General features: G+C 34.2%; 1 protein-coding gene and 1 non-coding gene across 15 annotated transcripts in view; both read left to right on the forward strand.

Moving 5' to 3' along the window:
* The window catches only part of Tenm4 (teneurin transmembrane protein 4), a 2,842,490-nt gene that overhangs the window by 679,865 nt on the left and 2,138,327 nt on the right, over positions 1–24,298 (forward strand). The window lies entirely within an intron of this gene.
* LOC125612181 lies at positions 11,402–11,533 on the forward strand. Its single transcript, XR_007342522.1, has one exon. It is a non-coding gene; the product is annotated as a small nucleolar RNA SNORA13 (small nucleolar RNA).

The following is a 24,298-nucleotide window of genomic DNA, read 5'->3' on the forward strand; positions in this document are numbered from 1 at the left end:
CATACAGCAATACTAGTATCTGTTGTATTCTGCTGCCCTTCCTCCCTCCCTTACCCCCCTCCCATCACCTCTCTCTATCCAATCTACTGTGACACATTTGTCTCTCTTTTTTTCCTTCCCCCTCACTCCATCATATATGTAATTTTGTATAACAATGAGGGTTTCCTTCCATCTTACGTGCAATTCCCCTTTTCAAGGATTTCTGATTGATTTTTTTTTCAGAATCTCTATTTCTTCAAGTAATCTTTTGCTACTTATATTTGCTCCCATATCCCTTTGTTGATGTAATCATGTATTTTCTCCCTTATCTCTTTGTTTGAGTGATCAATTTTTACCTGTATTTGCTCACTTTGGTCATTCCTTAATTCATAGATCATTTTAATTATGTACATTCTAAACTCCTTTGCTGATATTTTATCAACTGCTCTATCCGTGGATTCTATTATTGTAATATCTTGGTTTGTTTGGGACACTTTCTTCCCTCCCTTTTCATGTTGTCTATGTGTTTTCCTTTCTAGCAGTGTGGATCTGAGGTATTACAGTTTCTACCCTATAATCTTGTAGTGTCTCTGCAGATTACCTGTACCTCATCTTGGTATTGGGCTTCCTATCCCTAAACAGTGTCCCAAGTTGGATGCAACTAAAGATGATGGTGGCAATAGCAGAGTTAACTCAAGATAGTAGAGGGGGTGTCAACCACTTTCAGAGATGGAGCTGAAAGCCTGGGCTACCTGTTTGGACATGCAGCTGCCTCCAGGTCCAATCTGTTGTCACAAGGTGGAAACTAATCCATGGGGAGGGCTATAGCAATGGCTGCAGTGTTCCAAAATGAAAGTGAGATAGATCTGGGTTCCTGGATGGGAACCCAGGTTAGCAGGGTGGGTCCTGGGACTGGGCCTGGGATCTGGCATGGATCTGCCAGTCAGTGGGTTCTCCTGGGCCTAACCTTGGCCTAATATCCCATCGGGGTCAGTGTGTTGGTTCTAGTCCTGGGCCTGGGCTCTGGCATGGGTCTGCCAGTTGGCAGGGTAGACCTTAAAAACAGGAATATTATCTTATAAAACCAAGAACAGTTATCAATGGCATTAATTATGATGATACTTTAAACTACTAACAATATTTCAGTGTTGTCAGTTAAGGAGTAATTCTTTTTATGACATTTTTTTCCCTTCCAGTAATAGATCCATTCTAGGATTGGTATTGTTTTAATATTTAAATATCATTTCTTTAAGAACATTTCCTAGCTTTTAATTTTTTTTTGGTCTTTTATTACACTGATAAATTTTAATAATATTCTCCAGGCTTTAAAAATTAAATATTCTTTATTTTTTTCTCATGCTGCCTCATAAATATATTCAGGGTATGTATTTCTTTCTGAAATTGTACATAGTTGATACTGGTGTCTCCTCAGGGTTTCACAGTATCTGAAGTTGCACTATCCATCTGTCTTTCACTGATCGTTTGGTCAGGATGCTGTCTGGCTTCTTCATATGTGGTTCCTATATCTGCCTTACTAACAATAAGCAGTCTATAGTAAACACTTCAAAAAAGGATGAATAACATGCTCTTCATCTAAACTTCCTTCCAACTTTAACATCAATTAATGATTCTTGCTTGGTCCTATAATTATGATGGTAACTGTAAAGAAATCATTTTTCCATCTCCAGCATTCTGCCTCTGTTTACCTGATTATACTTAACACTCAACTCCAAACAAGATTCAAGCTTCCTCCCTTTTAAGTGGTATGTGTTAGTGCATGCATACAAATGTACACATGCCCGCACACACATGCAATATGTAATTTTTATCATTTTGGAATGATGAATTCCTGTTTTTCCCAGAGTCTCAAAATTAATTACTATACTAAATTGTGTTTATGTTCAAAGAGTTCCGGATTTGGCCAGTGACTCCTTGAGGATGAATCCCATATACTAGTGCTATGTCCCTATCATCTAAAACAATATTTTTCTTTCCTTTTTTTCCCTTTCTCCTTCCTTCCTTGTGTTATTTTATTATGTAAGTTGCTTGATATACAAAAATATTTTGCAGTGGAATCACCACCTTTTCAGGCTCTCATCCAACATCAGACAGGGTGAAGAGCCATGAAGCCTGGGACCTAGGTTGTGCTACATACCATGAACTAGTTGTATAGGTCTGGGTCCTCCTCCTATCTTATGACAGGATTAAGCATGCAGTTACTATATTAGAATACAAGATTATATGATTGGAAATGTGAGGGAGCTGGAAGAAGCTGGGAGATCCAATAGACTAAGATAGAAGCCTGAGTTTGAATGAAAAAGCAGGAATTTGACTGAACACATCTTAGCCTGTGCAGATGAAGTTAGCTTTATCAAAGCCTCTGGGAAGTCCTTGAATCAAAGTGGGTCATCAGCTGGGATATGGTTTCAAAGAAATTGATTAGTCTTGATAGTTCCCTGCACTATCATTGGCAGCAAGAGCCCATGGGAGGTGTATTCTTAGCACAAACACTGAGATTCCAGACCACTACTCTGGAGCACCAGGACTGTTAAGCCCTCTCTTTCCTGTAGTAGAAAGTTTTCTACACATTGTTTTGTCTGTGCACTGGGCTTTTCTATGTATCATGTACCTACTATGAAATAAGTTCACACTCATTGCCCTTCCTCTTCAGAGATATGTTTGGGAAATAAAATCAAGTGGATGAAAACACTTTGTGAAAGGCAAAATCTATACCAATATAAAAGGATTCATGTTTCTATCATTAATTATTAGAAGTATCACAATACCCAGTTGACATAAGAAAAAGAGGAAAAGCAATCTCCACAGAATAGCATTTGCCGTGTGAAAAAAGGCTTTGAGTGGGTAACAACATGCCATGGGAATATGTGGAAGGGACACTGATTCAGAATTAGAAAATCAGGGAAGACTCATTGAAGAAAGGATATCCAGGAAAACTCTAAGCATAGGAATTCCATTGGCTGAAATAGGGAGGTGAGAACAGAAGAGAGCTCTCAACTGTAATCTACATATGCAAGAACTAGTTTAGCATGTTTAGGAAATGTGATGAAAATTATGGTGGGTATGCAGGGAGGGGAAAAGTAGAGAACAAACCTGTGAGATCAACAACCGTGGAGTCAGTGTTAAGGAATCACTAGCCCATACACAGGTGTTGACACAGTGCAAATACTAGATAATCCTGGCAGGGAAGGGGGCATTTTCATCATGCCATGTTTTGTTGCTTGTTTTTGTTTTTCTTTGAAGTTCCCACTACCTTCCTACCATTATCTTTTAAAGGAAGAAATGTGTGTACTACTTGGAGATTTTTCTGGATTCTCCTGGAAAGGAAATATCACATATGAAACTCTCCAATGTGGCATAAAGACCATGAGATCTTTAAAGTTAGAATCCTAATTTAAAATTTGTATTTAGTTTCAACAAATAGAATGGATTATCTAAATTAGAGATTCTAGTTTTCCCCTGGGGTGTCAATTTCATATCCTTGTTAATTAAGAGTTTCAATGAAAACAGTCCAAGATGCTGGTTTAGTTGAACCAACTGGAGCCTGCAAGATCAGAGATTGAAATACACATAGACTTACACATGAACTGCTTCCAAAACGACTGTTTGAAAAAGTCCAAAAAATCTACAAGCTACAACTTAGATCAAAGAAACATTGGGGGTAATCCCCAAGTCAAACTGAATTCTCCATGGGTTTTTGTGGCAATTTGACTGAAAACTGTATACTCTCAAATCCCTGGGGAGCTTGTTTGAGGTTTGAAGAGACATGAATAAGCATGCAAGATGGAAATTGTGAAGTCCACAGATATTTATTGACAGAGCTTATTTCACTTTTCCCATGCCAGAGACATGAAAAGATTTTCTGTTTCTTTTTAAGCACTTGATCCACTCCAAAAGGACAGCTAGATAAACACCACAGACAGGAGGAATTACTGACTCACCAGAAATACACCAGTGTGGCGACAGCAGCAACGTCCTGATTGCCAACTCTGTGAATGGTTGGTCTGTCTAGCTATCACTGTCCATTGAATGTTTTTTTTTTTTTTTTCTAGTCAGTCTCTTACATTAATTGATTCCCTATGTCCATCTTTCTTTTCTACATCTCTTCTAATGAAGGAGCTGTGCAGAGGACTAAGATGGATGGCATATAATTTGAACATCAAATGCTAACAACTAGTCATTGCCAAAATATTGAGCAATTTTGTTATTCTTTTTTTGAGCATGTGTTTTCAATGATGTGACCATGAGTTACAGGGGTTTTTGCAGCTGTTATAACAGATGTATTGGACAGCAAGGAATGGTGCCAAATGGTAGGAGAAATAAGGGTAGTCCAATATAGCACCATGTAACACTGTGGAAGTCCATCCTCTATGGCATTATAAGCCCTGATTAGGAATCATTCTGACAGGACTTTGCTTAAAAAGCAGACAGACAAACCTTACCCTGGACCTCAGCCTTGCGGCTTACTAGTTGTTTGGCCTTGTGTACTCTGGTTACTTCACATTTTAAGATAAAATGGACTCAGTTTTCAAATGTAGAGAATGGTGTATAATTTCTGATTTATTTGAGGACTCAGTAAAATGAATGTAAAATACCTAGCATGCTAGAATTTCATGACATGGTAACCATTATAATTTATTACTAATATTGTTGCAAAATTGTTAATAGCAAGTACAGAGCTATTATCACTATTATCATTTCTTTGATAGAGCATACTTTGTCTACTTAGTTTAGTACCTAATTTAGTTAATTCACCTTAAATTTTTTAAAGTATTTAACACAAATCATGATGTAAACAGTATAGTATGTTGGCAGGAAAATGTATGTGTGTGTGTGTGTGTGTGTGTGTGATATAATCAACTAAGGTGGATAAATTATAGTATAATAAAATTTAAATATGAACAACAATTGGGAAATCACAGATAAAGATAATGTATTAAGTAACTTTCTCTAGTTTAATTAAAAGAGGAAACCCAAACTATAGAAATGGCATTCGAACTGGATGTATCTGTGGTCTTTTGTTTGTTAGATATAGTAAACATTTAAGTCTTTTATTTTTTCTGGAATAATTCTAAACACAGTAGCCAAACATGAAGTGTCTTATAGTTATTTATTAATTTAAATAAAGTATTTCCATAGGGATAGAAAATTAAAAAATAGGATTTTCTCCTAGGTTTTCCTTTTTGAGAATCCTCATTAAGTAGGTACAAGGAGAGCATCTCTAATTTGAAAAGTTGATGTTCAAATGCTCCAAAATCTAAAAGGTTTTGAATTCCCGCATAACATAGCAAGTAGAAAATTCCACACCTGACCTCCTTTGATGGATCATAGTCAAAATACAGGGACACTAAAAATATTGTGTAAAATGACCTTCAGAATATGATATTCACATATGTGTGTATGAAACATAGATGAATTTCATGAACAGATTTTGGATCTATCCCCAAGGTATCATATTATATATATGTAAATAATACAAACTGCAAATAAGTCTATACTCAGAATATTTTTGGTTCTAAGCATTTTAATATAAGGGATACAAAACTTGTACTTAAAAGAATATATGTGAGAATATTGACTTTTTTATTATTTTCTGGTCCTATTTCCATATTTACCATATTAATTTACCTTATTCACTATATTCATTCACATGTAGTCATTATCCAGAAGTTTTTTAAAAATATAATAATTTGGATAAAGAATTATACAACAATGGTATTCTACATAACATGATCAAATTAAATGCTTGTAGACCTGAAAAGTTCTAATTGGAGGACTGTTCCATTAAAAATGTCTGGTTGATTTTTCATTGAGGAGGACAGTTCCCTCAGTCATTTTAATTTAATTCTGTAACATAGTTATTCTATGCTATAAATATATTATTAGTTTAAATGTTAATTTCTTTGCTTATCTTTATATATAAGCTTGCATTTAAGTTTCATGGCAAACTCTCCACATGGAATAATGAGAACAATAGGCAGAAATGAGCAAAGTACATGAGAAATATTGGGAAATAACTTCTTATAAGATCTATCAATGTAGTCTAAACATTTGTGAAAGTTTGCAACACTAGTAATAGGGTGCATTGTTACTGTACTTTATAGCTAGAAAGACTGAGTAAAGCTCCTTGTTTGTATAGCATTATCTAAACTGAATCCTATTATCAAGTACTACATTTATTTAATTTGCGATAACCAATTTTCTGAAACTATGAAGAATATAAATGCAGAGAAGAATACTTATTTTTTCAACCAGGTGTTTTAAATTTAAATAAAAGTAATGTCATCTCATTAGGTATTGATAAAAAAAAACAAATATAGAACAGTATACAATCTGCTATAGGAACTTCGTGTGTGGTGATATTGTAGAGGGCAACAGGAAGAGCTGACTTCAGAGAGGCCAACAGAAGATTTAGTATAAGGTGGAAATAAGCATATATAGGCAGAAGTGCCCTCCAGACATTGCAGAGTATAATCAGAAAACATAGCCAAGAAGTAGTATTCCGTGTACTAATGTTATAAAGGAAGTTTATTAGGTAGCTCAAATTAATTTTATAGAGAGCTGAATAAGGCTTACCTCATTATGTCATTCACTTCTCCTCTATCTTAAACTCCACCATGAGGCTTGGTTCAGAAGAGAAAAGTCACATAAATAAACTCAGCAGGTTTTAGCTATGTGTGATTAGAGTCTATGGAAATAAACTTCTTCTTCTTTTTTTTTTTTTTTTGGTTGTTTGGTTTCCAAACCCAAACATATTATGCTCACATAATAAGCATTCAACAGAAATTCATTTAACAAAATGTAAATGACCTTACTTCCTCATGCATTGTCTACAAAGTCAGGTATGTAAAATTTTATTAAGCTGAAATGTTCATCTTTCTCAAAAGATCTGCTTACATTTGGAAGGATGGAAGTCTTTAGTAAGTTCTGACTGTTGGTGGTTTTATATTATATTGAAAGCATTTAACTATATTTTCAGCAAGGTAAACATAAAAGAAGGTTAAAAGGAATAGTCTTTTGGATAGCTAGGCAGCTAGTGTTTGACAGTATAAATTGAATGGGTCCCTTATCTTATAAAGGCAGAAGACACTGAGAATGAGTGAAGAAAATTAGACTTCTAAAATGATAAAATATTCAATAACTCTCTGGAAGGAAAATCTCAGTTTTCATAACTTGATTTCTAACCAAATTTATATTATGTGGAAAAAACACTGCATAGAAAACATTTCAGTCTCCTATTGCATTCTGAAGCATATTAATTATAACATAAACAATGGCGACAAGACAATTGGAACTGTTATTTAGTTTTCTGCAATGTGTTCACATTCATGTGTTTTGCATGTTACCTTGCAAATCTTTATAATAACTCTACTTTTGAGGCACTAAATGTGAGTTTAAGAAAGGCCAACAAATGCCAAAGATTCTCAGCAAGGATGTAACTGTGATTATTTGAAATACAAGTTCCATCTGGCCCCACAACTCATGCCTATTCACTACTAGTATTTATTAAATGTTATTTATTATTTTAATGAAGTTTTCCATATTTGAGTAACAATCTAAATAATTTATTGATTTGTATGCATGTGTGTAGATATTTATTTATCTACACATATGTATATATATGTGTATATATATATATATTATATATCATAGATTTTGCCACATAAACTCTTATAAGTATTCAGTTCATTGGCATTGATTATACTCACATTGTTATACAACAGTCACCATTATTCATCTACAGAATTTTCTCCTTATCCAAATTGAGACTCTGTGCCCATTAAATACTAATTGCCTAGTACCTAATTCCTTCCAGTGCTTTGTTACTGCTATTTTCTATCTACAAATTTGAGTACTCTAGGTACCTCATATAAGCAAAATCATACCCTACAACTTGTCCTCTTTTTGTCTGGTATAGTGTTTTGAAGGTGTATCCATATTTTAGGATGTATTTGAATTTTATTTCTTTTGTAGGCTGAATGTTATTCCATAGTTTTAATACATTGATCTGTTCCTGAACATTTGGGTTGTTACAACCTTTTGGCTACTGTACGTAATGTTACTGTGTATGTGATTTTGCAAATATTTCTATTGAAGCTACCGGATTTCATTTATTTGGGGTATTTTGCAGAAATGTAATTGATGAGCCATATAGTAAATTGTTAAATTATTAATTTACTTGTAGAAATCATCTCATGTTATATTAAGTAAATTACTTTAAAAGGCCACTTTATCATTGATACAGTCAGGATAGATTTAATTAAACAAATAACGAATTATTACTCTTTGGACAGTAAAATCTTACATCCTGCTCACTCTGGATATCCCATGGGAATCAGGAGGAGGAGTGGAGGTGGATTCTACACAGTCCATCAAAGATCTAGCAGAAGATCCATCATTCTTAGCAACATAAGGGCCAGGAGAACTTTTCCATTTCAGGGGCAGAAAAAGTGACTTCTGGGGGGTTTTACAAAGGCAATGACATATTTGAATCTAAAAATGGCTCATGTAATATGCAGTTTTTAGATCATTTGTGAGAAATAATTTTCATGGTCCTGATAAATTGCCAGAAGTATTGGACCTCTTATGTTTTTAATGGAAGAGAAAGGCTTACATAGTTTGTGTTGTGTGTTCTCTGAATCTCTCCCCATATAGTAAGCCAAATTCACCTTTGCAGGTTATATATATGTGTGTGTGTGTGTGTGTGTGTGTGTCTTTTTACCATTTGATTTCATTTGAACTATCATCAGATGTATACATCCTACTTAGTACCATATTGTTTTATGCTTAAGAAATGAAGTCTTCTCAATAAGAATAGTCTTGTATTTGTTACCTCAAACAAAAAGAAACCCACAATATTAATAAGTAATAAAAATGAAGAGAATTTGGATGAAGAGGAAATGTTTTTCAGAAAAAGTAATGCTTCATTCACTTATTATTCATTTATACATACATTTAGCAAGAAATAGACATTAAAATGAGAAATGATTATGACACAAGAGATTTTGTAACATATAAGCAAGATATACCTAAATGTAATTTTAAAATAAAAATTCTTGGGGATGGAAAAGAGTAAGGCAATTCAAAACTATTAACTAAATACAGTATTTCTTGAGTTTAGAGACTAAGGAAATGAAGGTCATGTGAGGGGTGACACTCTCTAATATACAAGCATCACCTGTGTTCTCAGACCAGTGAGAAGAAAGGACTCCTATCCTTTCAGGTAGGGTTCCTAATCTCTGTCCTGTGCATGAATGATTAAATGAAGACCAGAAGAAGTTAAATGACAGCAGGACAATTTGGACACTTGAAGCTTGCATTTAAACTCTATTCTCGTGAACCCATTGAAATGGTCTTTACAACTCTGTGATTGTTATCTAAATTGAATATCAGACCAGAATCTGTTTTCTTTTGAGAAAGATTATAGGCAAGTAAAACCTAGGTTACATAAATTAGTGACTTTGAAAGGCTGGGGAAAAAATAAAAATTCTGTATAACAAAATATGAATTAGAATAATTGAATTAGAATATCAATTAAAGGAATTCCAAATTTCAACATTTATGATGACAAAAAAGCATAATAAGATATTTTATTCTTTCCAGTTGATAAGTCTATTGATGGAGGTGTTTTTGTATTTCGGACCTCAAATTGGTACAGCCTTTTTGGATGACTATTTGTATCAAGAACCACATAGTTTTTGTCAATCTCAATTTTTACCAAGTAATTCTGTTCCCAGAAAATCATTCTAAATAAGAAGTTATAAACACAAAGTATATGTATATCTAAATCTCTACATCTGTATCTTTTTCTAATGTACAATCCAACATTACTTTTAACAAAAAATTAAAACAACCGAATGTTTTTACTCAGAAATTTATACAATTTTATACAGCCATTACAAAACACACCAAAAAAGGAATATCAAGTATAAATAAAAAATGTTAAAATTGTTAAATGGGTCTGAACAGAAGCATCCTAAAGTGTGTCTCTGACAGAGAGGACAGTCAGAACATCAGAGGTGACACTGTTCCTAGGAGTAAGTGAGAGGAACTCAGAGCCTTCAAGAGCAGTAGGACAACCCTAAATAGGCCTGAGAATTAGAAGACAACAAGAGAAAAATATGTTAATTTGAAAAAAAAAGCATCTTAAATTACAATATAGGATGTAAGGTGAATTATATAAGTGAATTTATGTGTAGAGTTAAATGCCAAATCTGTAAAATTTGTTTTTTCTTGGTAAGTTTTGAATAACTTCCTTAGATTTCCTTCCCCAGTTTTGTACAATTAACATTTAGTACTTTTAATATCAATTAAAAATATATATATATATATATATAAAGCTGAAAGACTTTACTTGGTCAGAGTCTCTGGACTGGAATTCAGTGACATCACCTCCTAACAGCCAGTTGGGCTGGAGAAAACACTTGAAATGAGTGGAGTTTGGCAGATTCTCTTTCCTATCAATTGGGACTTCAATCTGTTCTGTGCTGTGCTGTGATGTGCTAAAGATGGAGGCGGGGTAGACCTGTAGTTCTTGGGGTATGCACATGCCAAAAGGAAGGGTCTGAAAAAGAAAGAAAAGGAAGGAAATGATTGGAGAGAAGCAGAGATGAGGAACAGCAGAGTAACCTGAGCCCTGATTCCAGGTGCCATAAACTCTACCCCATGAAATATCTATATCTTTCCATCAATTCCCCTTTTGGATTAAACTATTCTGAGTCAGTTTTATTTTCTATGCACTTAAAATATCCTAGACTAAAACTGTATATGACAGTTACTAAATATATTTGATTTATATATGACTGAAATTTGGCTTTAGAATGAATGAACTTGAGGATTCAGAGGACATTCTAGGAAATGGCTGGACTGCTTTATTCTTCATAAAAGACTCAAAATAGCATTACTGACTTTCATTCATCTTCTGTTTAATTATCTCCAGCAAGCAAGTATTCTCTCCTGTGAGAACTCTTTACCTTTTAGTTTCATTCTCCTGTTCTTCCTACCAGTGTTTCAAAAAGTGAATATTTTTGTAGCATTCCCTTCAAATCTTCTATGCCTTGAATAATATTGGCTAATTGCTCTGTAATTTCAGGCCTTACTCATTTTACTTCTGACCCTCCATCATCTTGCTTACTATAAATAATAAACACAAGCATGGATTCTGTGTGATGTGTCCAGGCCATGTCTTATCCCATAATGCTTAATATACTGTAAAAGAATCTGGAGTTGTAACAACAGAATTACCTCATTAACAAATTATGTGATCATGAGAGAATTCCTTAACTTTTCTGAACTTTGGTTTCATCATTAGTAAAATAGTTGCAACCTCTGTTTAACAGGGTTGTTATTATGCTTTGGATAAAGGTTCAGAATAACAATGGTCAATTTAAATATCAATAAATATAGCCTTTTTGTTGGCATGCTCACTTTTTGAAACTAGTAAATATGGGATCAAAGAGGCATAAATCAATGCTTATCAGGCTTTTCTGGCCCTTAAATTTGATATTTTAATGTAGGAGTTGTGTAAGTAAAAATAAATAAATAAATATTAAGCTTATGAATACAATTTATTAAATATCATTTGATAATTTTATGGATATTTATGAAGTTGTAATATTGTTAAACATTTGTAAAATTCTTTTCCTGAATTATTACATGTGCCATGCATAGTAATAGGTAGATGCAACTAATCCTGTTTTTACAGATGAGGAAATTAAGGTTCAGAAAGGTTAAATAATTTACTGAAAGTCAGATAGAAAATGAGTGTCAAAGTCACTATTGTAACTGGATTTATTGAGCTACAAAGTTATCATTCTTTCTTTACAGTGCCTTGCCCCTGAGAAAGAACACTGTTAATGCCATATTATAATGATTGAAACTAATTCACTTTGATTTTTATTTTTTGGCAACATGTAAAAGCAGAAAAAAAATCAGTCATATTTCATCAGTAACTTCCTTGTGGTTATGTTTAAAAATGAAAATCAGAGCAGTGACCTTCAATCATCTTTCTTTTCCCAGTGTGCTGATTATCTTCTATCTGTCCTTCTGGAGGAGCACACCCTTCTGTACCCACCCTGCTGTATCTGGGAGACCAACTTGCAAGGCTACACCAATAAATCTCTAACCTGACCTTTTGTTGGATTCAACCAATGGAGAGCCCCAGTAGGAAGCAGTGGGAAAGATAGCAAATGAGAGGGAATTACTTTCTAATTATTTTAGCACTTGGTCCTCAGTTCCTTTCTAACCCCAGGGTAGGTTTGTAGGAGTCCACTCGGAGCACATTTTGATAAATAGTTATTTTATTAAACCATCTCAAAATAATAATAATTAATTTTATTCTAGGACCTTGTCATTTGTTTTATTTTCTGATGCTTTCTCATATACTTGATACAAAACAGGGGACTTGACACACTAAATATATGTGAAAAAATGTATAAACTCTAAAAGAGAATAAAGTGACTTCATTAGAATAAAATGATATATTTGCTTTTTTCTTATAGAAGACACACTAGCTGGTGCAACAACTATAGGTGTCTGATAATTCCAAAATAGTTTCTTCTTCAGCAGATGCCATTATACCAAATAGAAAAACAAGTTTTTATCCAGGCTTATTTTCTCTTTTATAAGCAAAGGCATCTTGGAACCCCATGAAAGCTGAGAAGACTCCGTCATACAGCCAGACTCCCTGCCTGGGAAACTGAAGGTAATCCAAAATGAGGTTCCAGGAGGTTCGCCTAGAAGCTGTGTGGTCACTCTGGTCTGGCAGAGAATGAAAGCCCTGGAAGCTTAGAACTGCACTCCCAAACAGCAGTCATTCAGCTGGGATTAAAATGTTAGCCAACTTTGGACCAGATGTATTCTGAAAATAAATAAATTTCCCAAGAAGAACCATCAGTAACACAAATATAAATTCAAGTCTAGGATTTGTCTTGAACAAAGGGATACCTCTCCCTTCTCAGATAGCACTTCTGTTTTGTTGACTGAGGTATCTCAGCCATTAGAAATGTGGTCTACTTATCTCCTAGGAATAATTCATGGAGTGCTTAATTTTTTTTTTTTACTCTGTATACAATCTTGTCCTCTCATAGTTTAAGTAAGAAAGAGGCAAAAATTATGCCTTTTGGACAGCCTAAAAGCTACTATCTGAGATTTTCATTCATCAACTCTTATGCTTTAAAGAAGGCACAGGAGTTCTCAAACCATTTACTAACTCAATGATCATTTCAGATCACTCAATACAACATAGCAGGTACTGCTGACATACCAATAAAAGACATTTGATAAATTGCTATTGTGATGCAATTATGAAATCAATTTGCTTTTGGATACTAGGGGCTATATTCTCCCTCTCTAGAATTTCTGTAAGAAGTATGTTTTAGCATTCCAAATTATAAATTAATAAATGGAATCTCTGAGGAGTAAGGCTACTTGCTTAAGGTTTCACATAGAAGAATGAGTAAAATGAGAAACCTGACCTCCTATTTCTACCAAAGTATTAATTTCACCAGGGAAAAGTATCATCTGATTTTCCCCTAGATCTATCAGAATTCACATAGCAACATGTAGGGCACATCATCAAATGGAATGGATTGTAATCTGGACTGGCTGAGGACACATGAAGGGCTGGGGAACATCTGGTTTTGTTTTGTTTTAGTTCTGCTATTTCTATACATATTATCTTGTTACTGAAATATGTGTGTGTGTGTGTGTGTGTATATATATATATATATATGAAAAACAACTATTTTATTGGATTTTTGGTTCTGAATCATATTTGTTCATATACCTAGTGTGACATTGATGTTTTGATTCTGAATCATATTTGTTCATATTCCTAGTGTTATATTGATGCCTGGAACCAGCACCAGATATTCTGAATTGATTTCAACTAGTTAGCTTTTGAGAAGCTCCCCAGATAACTTTAATTTATAACCAGGGTTGAAAATTCTTTCTGTATAAGTATGGTGGAAAGAAAGGAGTATTAGAGAAGACAGAAGGTAGGAGAGGAGGCAATAAAAAATAATAGTAGAGAGAGAAGAAGGAAGGAAGGAAGAACAGAGATTTTTATCTGAGAAGCTGAAACACATGGCATGATTACAAATATCAGGAGTTAGTGAAGACCAAATGCCAAAAACATCATTATGTGTCATCTGTACAAAAATTAATTCAGAATGTGGACATCTTGAATTAAGAAAAAAAGTCAAAGTCTTCATCCTCAAGACACATTTTTTATATGAAATTACCACATATACACCTGCTACTTAAGACTCTTTTTCTTCCTGAGTCTGGATTCTATAAGTAAATATTTACATTATTAGTACATTTACTTATGCAGTTCAACACTGTTAACACAACACAATGTGGGGCAACTGGCATCACTGTGAGTGTACCAAGGTTTCATCTCCTGGTCTTGCTCTACCCAGCAGTGTTCCCCTTTACTATGCTCTACTTCCCATTCCTTGAACCGACTATTTCAAACTTCTATGAAGCCTACAAATCTCTGTTTCCCCCACCAATTTTTTTGCACTGATCAAATGCCTCTGACTCACGCATCCTTGATCCAAGCTAGACCACCTCAATAGATCTTTCACCTTGGGTTCCATCTTCCCAGTTTGTGCTCTGGCCAGTACCTGCTCTTTTTTCTCTTTATTTCTTCCAGGTACATTTGCTGTTCTCTTCCTCAATATCTCAAGCAGCCTTCATTTGTAAACCTATATCCTGATTATTTATGTTGTCTTTGGAATTTAGCAACATTGAATATCAACATAGATTAATCTCTCCTGTGTTTTCAACCTCTCCTTTTAGTACTCTTTCCACAAGCACTAGACAATGCCCAGCCTTTATTTTCCCTTAAATGAAACAAAAATGTTTTGGGCTTATATTTTCCAACCAGTTGCTGATTTATTTGCTTTCATCCCATATAAACTAAATTTTCAAAGACATCTGTATCTTGATTTTTTTCTCTTCCCCTCTCTTCCAATCTTATCTGCTAATTCAAAGTGGATTCTACTTCCATCCCTCTGTCAGGAGGGGTCCCTTTGGACATGTTGCTAAACACAGTGGGCATTTTTTTCCTTATCTTGTTTGATTGTCCACCAGAATTCAGCTTGATGCCTATGTTTTTCTTAAAACTTTTATCCCTTAACTTTTGTTGTAGTTCTTGTTCCTTGATTTTCTCTACTTATTTATTTTTGTTTTTTATTTATTTATTTATTTTTTTTTGCATTTCTCCACCATTTATATTCATGCTATAACCTATGATCATGAGTACAGGCTGTGGAGCTAACCTCAACTCAAACATTCAGCTTTAAGTCCTACCACCAGAGCCAGCATAAGTCACTTCTCTGTAAAAATGCTGACAATAACAAATTCACCATAGAGTTCTTTAGAGAGCAATAACTCTCCACTGTCTTCAGCACTCTGGTTTCACTTGGTGTTTTTTATGGAACTCTTCCATGATTCCTGGCACTGTATCATACTGTAGTTGTATATTTTTTTTGCTAGTATTTTTCAAGTTTGTAATTAAATATTGATTATTTGCTGAGCATCTTTGTCTTCTCTTCAATTGTAACTTTATCACTTTTTCTAATGTTCAATTAGAATATCTATAATATAAATATTTAAACAATATGGTTAAAGAAGTGAGCGATCTTTGCAAGATAAGGTGGCAACCTAAAAGAAGTTGGATCCCATGGATGCATCTTAGGGTTATAGTGTCAAGAAAAAGTGCCCTCGCCTGTGTCATTGGCTTTGATCTGAATTTGATGGGATCACAATCCAAATGATTAAGTACAATTAAAAACTATCATGCATTGAAGAAGTAGAAATTAATTTAGCCATATGGAATTATAAATAGATTGAATCAATACATCAATCATCAAGGGAGAAGGAGAGCTCTGGCTTATAATAAAATTCCAAAGTTCTGTTGATTAATGTAGAGGGAATATGGGAATTGGGAAATTGTATATTATATTAAAGACTGGATTAGGAAAGAAGTATCAATGTATGCTAATCTAGAGGGAAATTTTGAGGAGCTGTAACACATTCTGTTTATTTCTCTATATATACACATGATCATCTACATGTATGGACATATTCAGATCCACACATATGATGTATGTGTTGATATGCATACATATGTGTACCCACACACATGGATTTCCATGCTTACACAGTACTTTACTGATGTTGTGTTTAGATCCCATAGCTATTGTGTCATATTGTTTCCAAATATTTGGATGTTATGACCAAAACAAGCTGGACTTGATTTCATATTCACCCATTTGTAAGCTGTTAATCCTTGAGCAAGTTACTTTTCAGTTCTTCAGTTTCCTCATTTATTAAGTGAATATAATAATATTTCTTACGCCCTAGAAATGCAATGAATATAAAAATCAGTACACACACAAGCAGATAGTTACAAAGGCCTGGCATAAGTAGATACTCTTGGAGTTGCTGTTATCACTCTTCATTTTTATGATTAATATGTTATGATAAATTGGGCCTGGAAATCTGGTTTGCTTCCTCTTTGGCCTAGGGCAGTCTCTCGGGGGTCCTCTCTAACTGGTCCAGTGGCTGCCTGTTCCCTCTCTCCATCAACAATTCCCAACAAGCATTTGAGCCAAGGTCAGAGTGGTTATGGCAGCTACCACTTAGATGATAAGGGCTAGAATTTAAGGGAGCTGGAGCTAGCCACCTTTTCTGATAGTGAAACTCTCTGAGTGAATGCATCTGAAAGGGAAAAAAAAAATTGTTTGATTTGTGTTCCAAGAGGTAGAACATAATATTAAAGCACCTCAACCTTGTTTGTAATGACTCAGAAGCCGCCCTTCCCCACACAGTCAGCACCAAATAAATCAATTCCTTCACTCCGACTTGCTCTTGACACTGCTTTTAATCTGTGAACTATGAAATGCAAAAAATCTTGTGTGTAGTCCTTTCCTTCCATCTGTGCGTGGCTGTCAGGCAAGCAGTCAACAGCACTCCGTAACAGAAGTTAATTGGAAGGAGCTGGTGTCTCCAGCTCCTTTGGTAATTATTGAAGTCACTCGCCTGGTGTGGAATAAAGCCTCTCGCCTTCACACTGCTTGATAAAGAGACTCTTTTCCCTCCTGTTACAGTCACAGAAGCAAAACAAAGCTAAACAAAATGAAGCTCTTTCTGTTTGTTTGATAAATCCCAGAATTACTTTAAGGTAGATAAGCAGGGCTGTAGCTTCCATTTAATTTAAATATAGTTTAGAGCCTTCAGGAGGAAAATGTGTCTAGTTCACCTGTGCCCCAGTGCTCATCTCTGTCGCTGACTCAAAATGAAGACTTAGTAAATGTTAGAAATTTTCATTATTAATGCTACTATTATTAATTCCAGGTTAGCTCCTATTATTCATGAGACTTTTAAATCGGCTCTATAGGGGAAAATGTTTAATTCTCAGGTTGCACTAAGTTGGATTGAACTCTTAACTCTAGCATCACAAGTGATGATACTCCAGCCTGTTTCGTCTTGCTAAACATCACCCTTTGTCAATATCAAGGGAATCATATATAACTCACAGGCTGTGTAGATTAAATGAGTTAAAGCAATGAAATGCCTTGTGTTCTGGCTGGCATATACTAATTGCTTAATATACCATGGCTTTCTTACATTGATTCACAGTGTGTCTAGACACTATAAAGACCACTTACTTGTTCCACTCAGATACTTTTTGCTTCATATCTCTGACTTCAGTATAATTAATTTAGAAGGAGATGCACATTTCTCTCCCTTGCCCTCCATCACTCTCAATTCTATTTATCTCTTTCCAATATCTCCAATATCTCAATTCCAGTATCCCAACTCCAACATCTCTTTCATTTGTTTCACTGAAGCTAAAGAACATCCATTAAATAGATCTTCAATAACTCCAAGAAGATTTTTATTGTGTCCTACTTCAGTGGCAAACTTTGTGACATGGCTGGGGTAGATAGCAATGGGCAAACTGGGATCCCTTTCTTCTTGATCTTTGCAGTATTATCAGGGAGCAGGGACCCACATATCCCATAAAATACAGCATGAGAAATTATGAATGAGAGACATTCTTAGAATTACAGTGCTAGCTGATCACAGAGTATGGTGCAGCCAACTCTTCTTAGGAAGCAGAGGAAATGTATTAAGAAAAAAATCTGTAAAGGAAGTGTCCTTTCAGATAGATTTTGAGGGATGGGCAAATGTTTTCTTGGCTAAAGACAGGCAAAAGATAATGAAAGAAGCGACAGTGTGTGTAAAACTTCAGGGCATGTGCCCCGAGATGAAAATATATATTTGCTGCCACATGGTTCCATGCTATGTTATACAGCAGAAGAACTTTGTAATGAGCTATGGGAAAGTCAGACAACTGGCAGTGGTGGGAAAGGGGATGGTAGATATTCCATACTGCCTCTGAGGGAGAAAAGGGGTGTAGCTGCCCCAGTTGGTGTGAGTCTTCAGAAGCTAGAGCTTATCTTCCTTGACAGTTATCTGCAGAGCATTAAGACCTTGAATATCCGCCTGTATCCACAGGCCACAGAAGGGCCAGTCTGAATTTTACCAACCAGCCCAGAGACAAATATCTATGGGTTTTTAGTGAATCATTGGTCACAAGGTTCATGCAGATCAAGAAAAGAGAGGGCTGAATTCAGATGGGAGACTGCGTAGGTGCAAGGATAACAGAGGTAATGAAAGGGGACTATGAAACATTTAACTGCAGCTTTAGGGAGCTAATGGTCAATGAATACAGGAAGAGAGTGAAGCAGATAATTTGTGTTCTTTAGTGACAGATGACATGATATTGTGATATCAAAAGGAACTGTTATTTGAGTTTTTTAACTTAGCCCTAACTTGTTCAATAAAAACAGGATTTTGTATGTAAACAAATGATTAAACTTGTCATTTGAAATGCAAACAGCAACACAAGTCACAAAACTATTCATTCTTTATACTTGAGTCATACTTATAAAAAAACTGTGCATGAAACTTAAGGCTAATAATTTGATAAATTGAGAAAGTTTGTAATAGTCAATAGTGAATTTTGTATCTAAATAATATTTGCACTAAAGTAGAAAAACACAGAAAGTCAGAAAAAAATGTGATTTATAATGCTGATCAAACTCCCTTAATTTTCCATAAAATTTGTTTGTGTTACTTTTCAGAAATTTTCATAGACTCAAATAGCTATTATCATTGAATTTCTATTATAATTCCAGTTATTGTCAAACTACACAAATTTACCATAATAGTTCTTGCACATAACCTTGTGCAGGAGCAGGCATTTGGCAAAATAGGATTAAATGAACAAAATATTGGAAATTAAATAGAATTTCATGGGCAGGAAGGAACAATGTAGGCAAGAGATTTTGAGATTTAAGTATAAAAATTTGTGCATATATTTAATATTTTGTAATTTTTTTTACAAAATGTTCTATTAAGTCTATCAGCAAGTATCAATAGATACCTGCAGCTCACAGAAATTTTTGATAAAGTGATGCCTATTTCTGTGGTAGGCTTTTCACCTACTGTACAGTTATTATCCCTTTGAAGTACTTTAGCCATTCACACTGTATGATGATAACTTTATCACACACACACACACACACACACACACAAAATGAATCTAGCAAGAATCCTTATGTCATCCTACTCATGAGTTTAAAAGAAAAAATTGAACAAGTAATTAGGATTTGAATTTGGATTGATGTGTACTAGATTCCCTCCCATTTCCACTATTTACCTTTTCTCCATGCTTCTTTCCTTTTTATTGGACTATTTTTTTAAAGAGGGGTAGACTATACAATTCACCACTTTCTAATTCCTAATTCTTTTTGTATAATTGGTTTTATCTTGGACTATGTGTTTTTCAATACCAAAAAATAACAAGTACAATAGATTCAAAGTCATAATGTCAAGGGATTTTCAATATGGCACTGAAGACTAATGGTCTGAATAATATTAAGCATACTTTGGCCAGAGTTTTTATAAACTTGTTTGTGATTTTTTTTATTTTATCTTTATGGCTATCTGTGTGTTGCTTGCTCTACTTTACTGGAAAGCAGGGTGTAACATGATAGGATAGGTCATCATACATATTTTGTATTTTATTTATATTGGGGCTATGGTTCTTTTTTGATTATTGTATAACCATATAGACAAAAGCTGAAATGATGCATTCAAGAAAGTTATAGGTAACTAATTTTGTGCAAATTACTTAACCTCTTTGAGCTTTGGTTTCATTTTTATGAAATGGGGATAATAATCAAATATCACAACATTGGAGTGAAGACTAATGAATAAAAAATTTCACTAGAGGATGAATGTTAGTGTGTGTGTTTGTGTATGTATATATATATATGAGAATGAGTGAATGAATGAATATATATATATATATATATATATATATATATATATATATATATTGTCTGAGAATAGTACTAGCAAGTCTAAATCTTAGGAAAATGCAAGTTGGGTGTTTAACACAGTTACCATTTATTAAGTACTTTTATATGCAGAGCCTATTCCAAGTGCTTTATCTATATTATCTTATGCTAATATCCATAACCCTATGAGACTTCTATTTTATTATCTCTATTTTACTGAGGATAAAACTGTAATTTAGATTAGATAAATGTTTTCCTGAAGTTTCTACAGCTGCCAATAGGGACAAGATTTAAATTCAGGTCTTTCTGGCTTTAAAACCCATGATCATAACATAGACTTTTAATGCCTCCCTGCAATTTTTTTAATGTAAACTTATTTGCTAAGTGGGATGTAGGTACCCTAGTTTTTGATGTATATATGCTTGTTTATGGAGAGAATGAACATGGACTGAAAATGGTAGTAAAGACATTCAAATGATGAAATTTGGAAGTAGCCAAAAATTACACACTTTAATAGAAAGTCTTATAATTAATCCAATCTCATAACATAAAATACCACTAGCCATATTTTGCCTCTTTTGGTAATTCCTTTGACTCCTTATTAATTTCTTTAGTTTCAATGTAAGAACACATTTATTTGAGAATGGGAAAGAAATGAGACATTCTGTAGCCTAATTGAGTTTAGGTCAAGTTTAAGCATTTACAACACATTTGATTACTATTTGTCTAAAATGTTTGGGGCATCATGAGATCAATAATATTTCCAAGTTTGGTGTGTGAAAGCAGTATCTCTCTTTCCTTTGCTATCCGTTGACTTACAGAGAGCATAGCTTGTTAGAGTTAACAAATTATAAATTAGGACAACACAACATGCTGTCTTTCTGTTCTTGATATTAAAGTATTATTTTAGTCAGGTTGGGTGGCAGTCATATTTGCTTACACAAATTCATTCTCATAATTCATTCTCATAATCCTGATGACTGGGCTGGCCAGGTAAGAATCCTCTTCTCATCAATTTCTCACATATCAGTGAACAAAGAGAGAGAACAAACTCTCCTGTTTTAATAAGGGCACCAATTTGGTTTTCTAGACCTCCACTTTCATAATTATAACAGTCCCCTTCATCAAAGAGGGGTGCATTGCAAGAGCTCCCAGTGGATGTCAGAAATCTTGGATAACCCGGAATCCTGTATATAGTCATGCGTTGCTTAATGACAGAATGCATTCTAAGAAATGTGTCATTAGGCAGTTTCACCATTGAGCAAATATCATCAGATATACTTACATAAACTAAGATTGTTCTGACATCAATAGAACACATAAACTATGAGACTACCATCATCTATCCAGCCCAATGTTGACTTAAACAGCATTACATAGCATGTGACTTTATGCACATATGTATGATAAAATTTAACATATATTAAGCACAGTAAGAAATTAAACATCACTAATAATTAATAACAATATAGTGTAATGAAAGTTTTATGAATGTGGTTTTCTTCTGCTTTTCTCTCTATTATTTTACTATAGTACTTCTTGTTGACCATGGGTAACTGAAAGCAAAGGAATTGAAATCAGTTTCAGTTAAGAGGAGAATACTAGAGCACTGAAAGGCCTCTTCTCCTGATACCATCACATTGGATGTTAGGGTATTAATGTAAGAATTAAGGAAGGAAACAAACACGCAGTCCATAACAGTGATCAAATGTAGAATTAAAATGGTCTCATGGATAAAACAATGGACTTAATCTCCACGCTTTGATCTAGTAACTGTGTGATTCTAGGCAAGTTGTTTTCCTGTGTCTCACTTTGCAGGGGATTTGAGGTCAGAAAAACCAGGATTAAAATGTCTCTAGTCCTCAATAGCTTCTTAAACTTTGACAAAACCCTTTATTTTCTCTAAATTTCAAGTATTTCTTGAGAAAAACAAAGTTTGTAAGAGAACTTTCTGCATGGTATTGTGAGGAATAAGATAGAATAATGTATGTAAAGTATTTGGATTTGTGCTTTGCAATAATAAATATCTAAATTAATATTAATACTAAGGAGCATATATATTTCCTATCACTTAAATTTCCCCACTCTTTATCAGGTATTGTTCTAGTGTCAAAATAAGGTTATATAATTGAAGATCATAATAATGATTAAATTAATTAATATAGAGACTAAATAGCATTAATACAGAGACTGATTATAAACATCTGGAATTTAGTAGATCTCAATAAATATTAGAATATGGGATATAGTGATATATAAGTAACCCCAAATTCCATACAAGCATAATTTCTATTAATCATGAAAATAAAAAAAAATAATTTATTTGTTTATTTTTTAAATTCTTTTATTCTATTCAATAATATTTACTGACAGTTCTGTCCCTATGTACCAAGTGGGAAGAAAGGTTTATAAGGCACGGTTTCAGCTTTATAGGTTGAGTCATTCTGAGACCCAGGCAGCTATGGATGGATATGTTTCAGAGTACATGAATTCTCTAAAAGAATATTCAAAAATTATTTATTTTCCCAGGAAGAGCATCTGCCACATTCATCAGTGTCTCCATGATCCTTCTTCACAGAGCTCAATATTGAGTAAAGGGGAAACCCTGCCTTTCAATTTCAGCTTTGTTGGTACTATTATCTGTAAGTGCCTGGATTTAAATTTGGACATTACTAGGTTCAAATTTCAAATGCTTTCCTGGTTGCTCTGTGACTTTAGCAAACTTTACTTTCACACATGTAAAAGTGGGATATTGATTTGCACCTCTCAGACTTTTCTCAATAATGTGTGTCAAGACATTTCTCTCAGTATATGGCATGTAGTAGGAATTCAAAGGAAGTGGTTTCTCCCATTTATGGTTCCTTTCACATTGGTACCTATGTTAGAATTCATCAGGATGTCTTTTTTACCAAAGGAGCGCAAATGTAGCTTAGTGATTGATTAAGTCAATGATCAGAATCACGTGCTAGTAGGAACAGTCATATAAAGGATCAAAATGTGAACACAACTAGAATCAGACAGAAAACCTTGGCTCACACTCCTGATCTCCCTATCATAGTCCACAAATATCAGCTTCCACATCTCATATAGCACCTGTCACTCTCAATATTGTCCCTGTCACAGTTTAATTACCTGACACTGTGATTGAGATTTCCCCGGGCACTGTAGAAACTCACTCACTATGCACATAAGGTGGATAGGTGACACAAGGGCATGTTTTCTCTATGAATGATTCAAACAATCAATCAATCAATACAGGGACATCAAGAAACTCAGAGTTTTACAGAAACACAGGATGGTCAGACGTCACAACAAGAAAACATGCCTGTGAAAGTCACAGAAAGGTATACAAATGCTGAATAAAAACAAAATAGTATTGTTGGGGGGGTGTTTTATAGTTAATCCAATAAATCGCTGTGAAAATGTAGTCACTGGAAAAAATACCGAGTCATGCAGTGTCACAGTAAAGCATTTCCCAATCTTGCTAATAGTACTGCAGATTATTCTAAGCATGGTGCACTTCTGGTCTTCTTTCAGTAAAAAATTACAACTTAAAGAAGTTTTGTCATAGAACCTATAGTATTGGATCAGTCTATCAATCCAATATTGTCAGTAAAGAGCTGAACTGCATACCTGAGTTTGATATATCATAAAAACGTAGCCTCCAAGTACTAGAAACTGATGGGTACCTTATGATCATCTTGAGTGGAAGTCTTTATAGTGAATACATTGTCTTTCTTTTCCTTATTAAGGAAGAAGTATTTTGAAGAGAATTCAACATTTTCTAGTTTGTTGGAGAATATTATTGGTGATATATTTTCTTGACACAGTGATATTCCCATTTATTTGTTGATAATGTCCAAATTCCTTACCATTATATATATATATATATATATATATATATATATATATATATA

Source organism: Marmota marmota, unplaced genomic scaffold, assembly GCF_001458135.2.
Source record: "Marmota marmota marmota unplaced genomic scaffold, marMar, whole genome shotgun sequence".
Classification (NCBI taxonomy): domain Eukaryota; kingdom Metazoa; phylum Chordata; class Mammalia; order Rodentia; family Sciuridae; genus Marmota; species Marmota marmota.